The sequence below is a fragment of the Hippopotamus amphibius genome, chromosome 2 (genome assembly GCF_030028045.1).
Source record: "Hippopotamus amphibius kiboko isolate mHipAmp2 chromosome 2, mHipAmp2.hap2, whole genome shotgun sequence".
Classification (NCBI taxonomy): Eukaryota; Metazoa; Chordata; class Mammalia; order Artiodactyla; family Hippopotamidae; genus Hippopotamus; species Hippopotamus amphibius.
Window position 1 is genome coordinate 139656900 of NC_080187.1, and position 7365 is coordinate 139664264.

The 7365-nt window shown below is 57.0% G+C and overlaps 1 protein-coding gene across 1 annotated transcript in view; it reads right to left on the reverse strand.

Annotated features, from left to right (window-relative positions):
- Window positions 1-6913, reverse strand: part of KLHL25 (kelch like family member 25) — a 54591-nt gene extending 47678 nt beyond the window's left edge. The window contains exon 1 of the mRNA XM_057725104.1: window positions 6781-6913. The gene's annotated coding sequence lies outside the window, so the exon portion shown is untranslated. The remainder of the gene's footprint in view (window positions 1-6780) is intronic.
- Between the last annotated feature and the right edge of the window lie 452 nt (window positions 6914-7365).

Consider the following 7365-nt stretch of genomic DNA (forward strand, 5'->3'; position numbering starts at 1 on the left):
TGGGCCTGGTTTTCCTCGGCCCCAGGTCCCAGCTTTCCGTTACCAATCCCCACAGCTTCCCCTTCTTCTGTCTCCAAATCAAGCACAAGAGCCCTTTTGTCAATCTTTTGCTTATTCTAAAGCCTCCTGTTACAGGAAAGCAGACAAGGACCCCCAAAGTGACAAACATGGAAATTCACAAAGTTCTAGGAGCCCCAGCCTTTGGCCTCTACCAACAGATAAATGGGGCGATCCGTCTGTGGTGACCAGTGCCCCTTTCTGGGCCTTTCCCTGGACCAGCCAGAGGACCACCTAGAGACCTTTCTCTGTCCTCCTGGCTCATTTATTTGAGTCAGCTGGGTGAGGCCCTCTCCATCTCAGGGATGCCAGGCAGATGTCCCACCTAAAGCCACCCCAGCCCCTCCCCTGGACACACTGGCTGTTGAGAAACACTCACATCCATTCAAATGTTCCAGGCTCCAGATACTTGTCCTTCACTAGTAAAACCTATGATGTCTGCAGAGCTTTTCAGCACAAAATGAACTTTCAGGAATGTTTTCCCAAGCACAACACGCAGCAGCCTGGCAGGGGGCAGGGCAGGGATTAAAAGGGCCTCATTTCACAGATGAGTACGCAGGCGAAGGCTTCACTGAGTTCCCAGCTGCAGGCAGGAGACCAGCGAGAGGCAGAGCCAGTACCCACTAAACCTGGATCCTCTGGAAAAAACGATGATGGGTGACAAGAAAAAGAGGAAGCCTGAATGAACTGGATCACTTATTTTTTTTAAAGGAATAATGAGATCATTTTCCCTCATCACATTAACTAAAAGGGGAAATGTAGATAATATCAAGTATGGGTGAGGATGTGGGGATGTGGGCTCCCAGACACCATCAATGGGAGAGTAAACTGGCAAATGGCATTCAGTTTTTACAATGAAAACTTAAAGTCCAGAAGGATGTATGAACAAGGAAGTACATGCCTTCATGGATTGTACAGGGTGGGGGAGGGGTGTGGGCGCGCCGGTCATCAGGTACAGTCCAAATGTCTCCTGTTAGCAGACTGTGAGCCGAAAGACAGTGGTGTGCCCACACCATGGAATATTACGCAGCTGTGGAAAGGGAAAGAGAGCCACCACACAGTAAGCGAGAGATAATGTCGAGTATTGAGTGTGATCTGAATTATATGAGGAAGAAGTCTGTACATGAAAAGGGGGATGAGAATGGTACGTACGCCCCAAACTGCTGACAGATACCAAGGATGGGGCCCCTTTCATGCCACGCTCCATTTCTTCTTACATTGTTTATAAAGGGAACCTACCAATGCACGGTTAAAATGAAAGACAATAAAACAACTTAAAAGGAACATGTTTTCCTCCGCCTCCCTACAAATCAGAAGATTCCAGAAGGTACTGGTTGCAGCCTATCTCCGGTCTCATCTCAAGCCCCTCCCCAGCCCGTGATGTCCCCAGCCTGTACACCTGCTTGGTACTCCCTCCCTCAGCTCTGCCCACGGCTGCCCCCTGCCACCCTGAGGACTTGGCTCCTGTCACCAGCCCGGAGACGCCTTCTTCAGGCCTCCTTGTCCACGTGGATGCCCCACCTTCACCCTTCTCCTCACACCTCCCCGTCCGCCTCCTGCAGCCCAACCACAGCTCTATTTTATCTGTCTGTGGTCTACCTCCCCCAGTTGAATGGGGGCTCCAGGCTGGTGGGGACCTTGCCTTGTTCTCTGCTGCATCGCAGAGCCTGGCAGAAAACAGACGGCAAAAAAACATTCATTGGCCACATTAGGAATCAAGACACTAATGACAGTCCGTTTCCTCACGTGGCCAATGGCTCCGACCATGCTACCCACAGCTTAGGGCTGACTACCTGTCTGTCTCCCAGGCCAGAGGCCGAGCTTTCAAGCACAGACCCTCTTTGAATCTGACTTTCCCTTCCCAGTTTCTAGTTCAGGGTGAGCCACTCAGAAGGTGCTAAATAAATGGTTGTTGCCTGAACAGAGCTGTACATCTCGCTCCCTTGGATTTCCAAAGCCACGAACAACACAGGCGCTCACGGGTTAAGGGACTTGCTGCCTGGGGGGTCTCGTAAGCCCAGCTGGGACGCAGCAAGACCTGAACTCTGGATACAGGATGCAACTGCTATGGCTTCCTAGGAAAAGAGTTCCTCTGTCTCTTGGCCCTCACTCCTGCCCAGACAAATCTGACCTGGCCAACTGCAAACCTGGCAGGCAGCTTATCCTGGGGTTTGAATGAGCCAAGCCTTTCTTATCTTAATTAGAAAATTAATTCCATTCAGCCTAGATTGATCTGTGGTCAGCCTCTCCTTGGGGGCCCCACAGGAGCAGGCAGAAAATAAGCAAGGGTTTGAGTTTCCATCCTATTCCTGAATCTTTCTCTGACAGGCGGCTGACCGTCGAAGGGGTCTTCCTGGCAGACAGAGGTGGGTGGGGAACAACACCCACGGCCAACACGGTCCTCCGTCCGGCGGCAGCTGACACGGTTCTCCCACGGCCCTGCTCAGCCCCCACCTCCCGCCTGCTCGCAGGAGGAGCCATCGGACTGGTCTTGCAGGCGCCTCCTTGGCAAAGTGCGGCGTGCAGGGGGCCGGGAGCCTGGCATCCTCCTCTGTCCCCCTGGGCTCCCGCAAGATCACTCTCGCCTCCTGGGAGCTCTCTGTCCATCTATCCTTTCGGAGGAGGCCCTGGGTAATGTGCTCAGGGGATACCCTGCAGGACAGCTCTCACCCCATCTGTTCCAGGGTGGGGGGGTCAACTTAAGTGCTCCCACACCTGCTGCCCTTCGCATCTGGGCCCCAAACTCCAAGGCAGTGGGCAGAGGCAGAGGACTGAGGGAGGAGAGAGCCCTGTCTCTCTGGAGCTACTGGGAAAGTCTGACTCAGTTTCCACTCACCAAGGAAAGGAAAGGAAATGGGGTGCCTGCCTACTACACCCCTTTCATTCTACAGGTGGAAAAATGAGGGCCCAGAGAAGGAAGGCGACCTGCCCAAAGGCCCACAGCACCCATCAGAGGCAGAGCTGGAACCAGGACCCCAGACTCCTGCCTTCTAACTCAGCCCCTCTGCACTCTACCGGCTGCCTCTCCCTACTCCTGACTAGGAGAGCTACGCAAGTACCTCAAGCCTTATAGAACTGCTTAATACCAGCGGTCACAAGACCTCTTGGGATTTTACAGCAAGACATTTAATAGAAGCATTGTACAGAAGAGCAAATGGAGGCCCACAGGGGTAAGGGGGCCTACAGGAAGTCGCACAGCCAGGCAGGGGCAGAGCAGGACTCCCAGACCCCCACTTAAGTGCTCTTTCTGCCAACATGTTCCAGGTATGAGGGTTCCAACTGCAAGATCGTCAGTGAAGAGGTAGAGCTGGCCTTGGGCCTCAGTCACACTGAAACATGGTGGGGCCTAGAGAGCCTCATCTAAACTCTGTCCAACTCAGGGGTGCAGGAGACCACTGTGGGGGGAAGGAATGGCTCGTGAGATTTTTTTATGTATTTGCAGAAAATACAGTGAAATTTCCCAACTAAGCTGGACTTCTGAGACCACAGAGCCGGCACTTTCAAAAACAGAGTCACACACGCCTACCATTTTTCATCCAAAAGGACACTGATAGGTCTGGGAGGGAAAGGTTTAGCAGTAAGAAAAAGCAGAGTCTACTGGTACTAGAGGGAGGGGGCAGGGTGGGTGCAGGTGGCTGGGACCCCAGGAGAGAGCTAACCACAGGCACATAAGCAGCATTTCAACCCAAATCTGGTTCAAAGCACCCATGCTCTTCCCCCTCCCTCCAACCTGGTGCTGAAGAGATGTAATAACAGCAGTCCTCCCATCCCTGAGCCCTCTCTCTGCCCTCCATCCGCACAAACCCCCTCCCCTGCTCTTATCTGCTAAGGGACCTGGAGTCAGGCTGGCAAGGGGAGTACCTGAAGGTGACAGGTATCAGCTTTAGCTCCCTATTCGATTGGCGTGTGTGCGGTGCTGCTCCGGGGCCAGATGGTCCAGGAAAGGGAGTGGAACCTGCTGGGGAGGCTGGGCTGACTTCTCTCACCTGGGGACAGACCCAGATTCCTAAGGGGAAAGGCCTGCTGGGATGCTATGAGTAAAAGCTGTGGATACAGACACTCTCCCCACCCCCACCCTGCCCCTAGCTGTCCCAACTAAGTGTTTTCTGGCTGGGAAAATGCTTCAACAGCCCTGGCTGCCTAAGGCAATTCAATTATGAAATTTACCACATTAGAGGAAAACCAGCATCTCAATCAGCCAATTCATTTGTGTCTGGCCACTCTGTCTTCTTGTGCCAGCTCTGCTGGCCCCCCTCCTTTTTCAGGCCACACTCACTTTGAGTGCTGGTCCTGTGGGGCTAAGGGCTCAGGCGATGGGCTGGTCTTTGGGACTGGTGGGGTGGATTCTCCCATGATCCCCTGAGTAGAGAGGCTGCATCCAGAAGCCACCCATCTTCCTGGGGGACTCCTGGCCAGACCACCACAGTCCCAGGTGAACCTTTCCATCGCCTCCCACCTGCATGCTCTCTGCCCTCAACCTGCACCTGCCTGGAGGTCCACAATGAATTGGACTCTGGGGAAAGTGTGAGTGGGTGGGGGAAGATGGTAGCCCATGACATGCCTTTCTCTACTTAAGGCATCCTCTCTCCAGGAAGCCTTTGCCACGACCCTCCTGTGTCCCCTCAGCTCCCCTTGCTGCCTTTGTCACTGGGGTACTGTGCACACCTTAACGTGTCAGGGCCTCTAACCCACATGGCCAGCACACCCTGGTCCAGGAGCTCCCCGAAGGCAGGGTCTCTTCAAACTGTGAATCAATTAATCAATTAACGAATGAATGAACAAACCACCCACTAAATGACACTCCCTCCGACCCCCCTCGCGCATCACGGTGATAAATGGGAAGAACCAAGCCTGCTTTCGCTGCAGACCAGGAAGTCCAAGGGCCGGGTAATCGGCCTCTTTCTTCCTGCTCTCCTCTCCCACAATGAGTGCCTGCAGGTTTAAGATGCTATTAAGGGTCATCAGGCCGCCAAAGCTGCCTCTGAGGTAGAGGGTGCAACTTGCCCACAGCTCCTCTCTCTGCACCGCAAACATAAATCTGGCTGCAGCCCGAGCCCCAGGACGAAAGTCTCTACCATTTCTCTCTACCTTCCTTTTAACAACCTGCATGGAGTCACTTCCTGACAAAGGGAGTGACTCAAGGCGGAGGTAGCTGCCGGGCCTGGAAGACTGATTCCGTCATCCTCCAAAGGCACGGCTCAGGGACTCAAGGACCCCGTGTTAGAAGGACAGCAAACCTGCCCCCGCTGGGGCGGACCTTGGGTCCTACTCCTCCCCAGTCCCCAAACGCAAGCCTTCACCAACACCCCCGAGCAGTCCTAACAGCACAGCTGGGCTCATGGAGCATCAGTCCTGTGAATGGGCAGACTGAGGCCCAGGGTCCCAAAGGGCCTGACCCCAAGTCACAGACACCAGAGTCTGGTGATAAGACCGTGGGGTTCCTACCTCCTCTCCCACTGCCACTGGCAACCTCCCTCCCTCAGTCACACCGCCAGAGTCAGAGTGAAACCAAAAGGCCCAGACACCTGGCCTTCTCTGCCCTGACTCACCAGGGAGGGCCAAAGCTCAGGGAGCCTTCCCCCTGCCCCAAAGCAACCCAGAAGGACCACCCGCGCGACTGCATTAAGCCTGCGGGGGACCTGAGCCTGCCCCCCACCCCAGCCCCTTTGTTAAGGTGTCTATAAAGACTTCTCTGCTCAAAGATAGTGGAAATGAACTTTGGGAGCTTTGAAGCACCAGCACAAAAGTACATAGTGCCCCCGGGGGCACAGACTCCCAACCAGAAAGCTTCTCAAGCAACCAGAGAGCGGGAAAAGGAGTGGCTGCGTGCCCGAGTGCTGCGGGGTCCCGGAGCCAGGACAAGATGGGGTGAACAGGACAGCCGGGGCCAGAGAAGGCTGGCTCTGGACCCGCTAGGGTGGCGGCCACCCTGGGGGGCAGGTGGGCAGGACTTAGGGTGGGTGACCGCTCCTCTGCTGCCCCACAGCTCTCTAAACAGAGAGGAGGGGCCCTGTCAGGTGGGACGTAAACGGCCGGGGCACAGGAGACCCCGGGCCGGGCTCGCGTGGGCGCTCTTCGCCTGGGTGAAACCCCTCGCCCCTCGCTCTGCACCAGGCAGGCAGCCACCCGGCCCTCGGCGTCAGGTGTGCGGGGGCTCCGCCCGGCCCGCGGCGCAGAGCCGGGCCACTCACATCCTCAAAGACAGCCAGCCTCCTCTTTCCAGGATCGATAGTAATTTTTTAAAAAGAGAGTCTGCGGACTCAATGAATCAAGCACTCCCAGGGGAAAGAGTTGCAGCTCCCGCGCGCAACATCCATTTGCAAAAAACAATTCATTCCCTCGCTCCGAGCTTTCAGCAAATACCCTCGCCGGGTCCCCAGGCACGCGCGAGGCGGGAGCAGCGGGGCTGCGGAGGGGGTGGCTCTGCACGGACCTCCACTCCCCACCATTGTCCCCGACGCCAGCCCCGACCCCACCCCCGAGACTCCCAGGTGGCCGAGGCGGTTCCAGGGGCTCGAGCCCCGCTGCGCTGCTCTCGGGGCGCGCGGTCCCGCGAGGCTCACTCCGCCGGGGGCTCCCGCGGCAGGGCGCGCAGGACCCGGCGCCCCCGGTCCCGGCCCGGGGTGGTGGTGGGGGCGCGGGTGACAAGTGCCAACGCCGGCGGCCAGGCGCGCGGCTACACCGGCCCGAGGACGGCGCCCCCGGCCCGGCCCCGGGACTCACCGCTCGGGGCGTCGCCCCCCGCAGCGCTCAGAGGCCCCTGGCCGCCCGCGCGAGGCTCCGCAGCCCTCGCTGCCGCCGCCGCCGCTCCCCTCCCCCGGCTCGCAAACGCAGCCGAGCGCGCTGCAGCTGCGGCACAGCCGGGGCGCCGCCAACAAACTAGTTTCTCCGGCCTTCCCGCCCCGCCTCCCGGCCCGAAGCCAATCAGAGGCGGCGCCTCTGTGACGGATGGGCAACCGAACCCGTAGTTAAGCCCTCAAAGGAGAAAGGGGTGGGCGCTGGGCTGCGCCGGCACCGCGAGGAGGCGGGGCAGGGAAAGGAAAAGGACTTCGACCAGATTCTTAAAGGGGCAGGCGCCTGCCCGCCCGCCCCCGTGGCCAAAGTTTGCGAACAAAACCCGTCGGTGTTCCAGAGCTTCCGGAAGGAGGGAACACTGTAGACTGTAAATGCCTCTTCTGTACCTGGTCTGCGGAGACACACTTTTAGTTGTGAAAGTGTTAAGGAAACCGTTTCTTAACCGCATCTGTACTTGGAATATGTATTTTTCAGGGTACTTCAGGTCTCCTACCAGTGTCATTTTTCACTAAG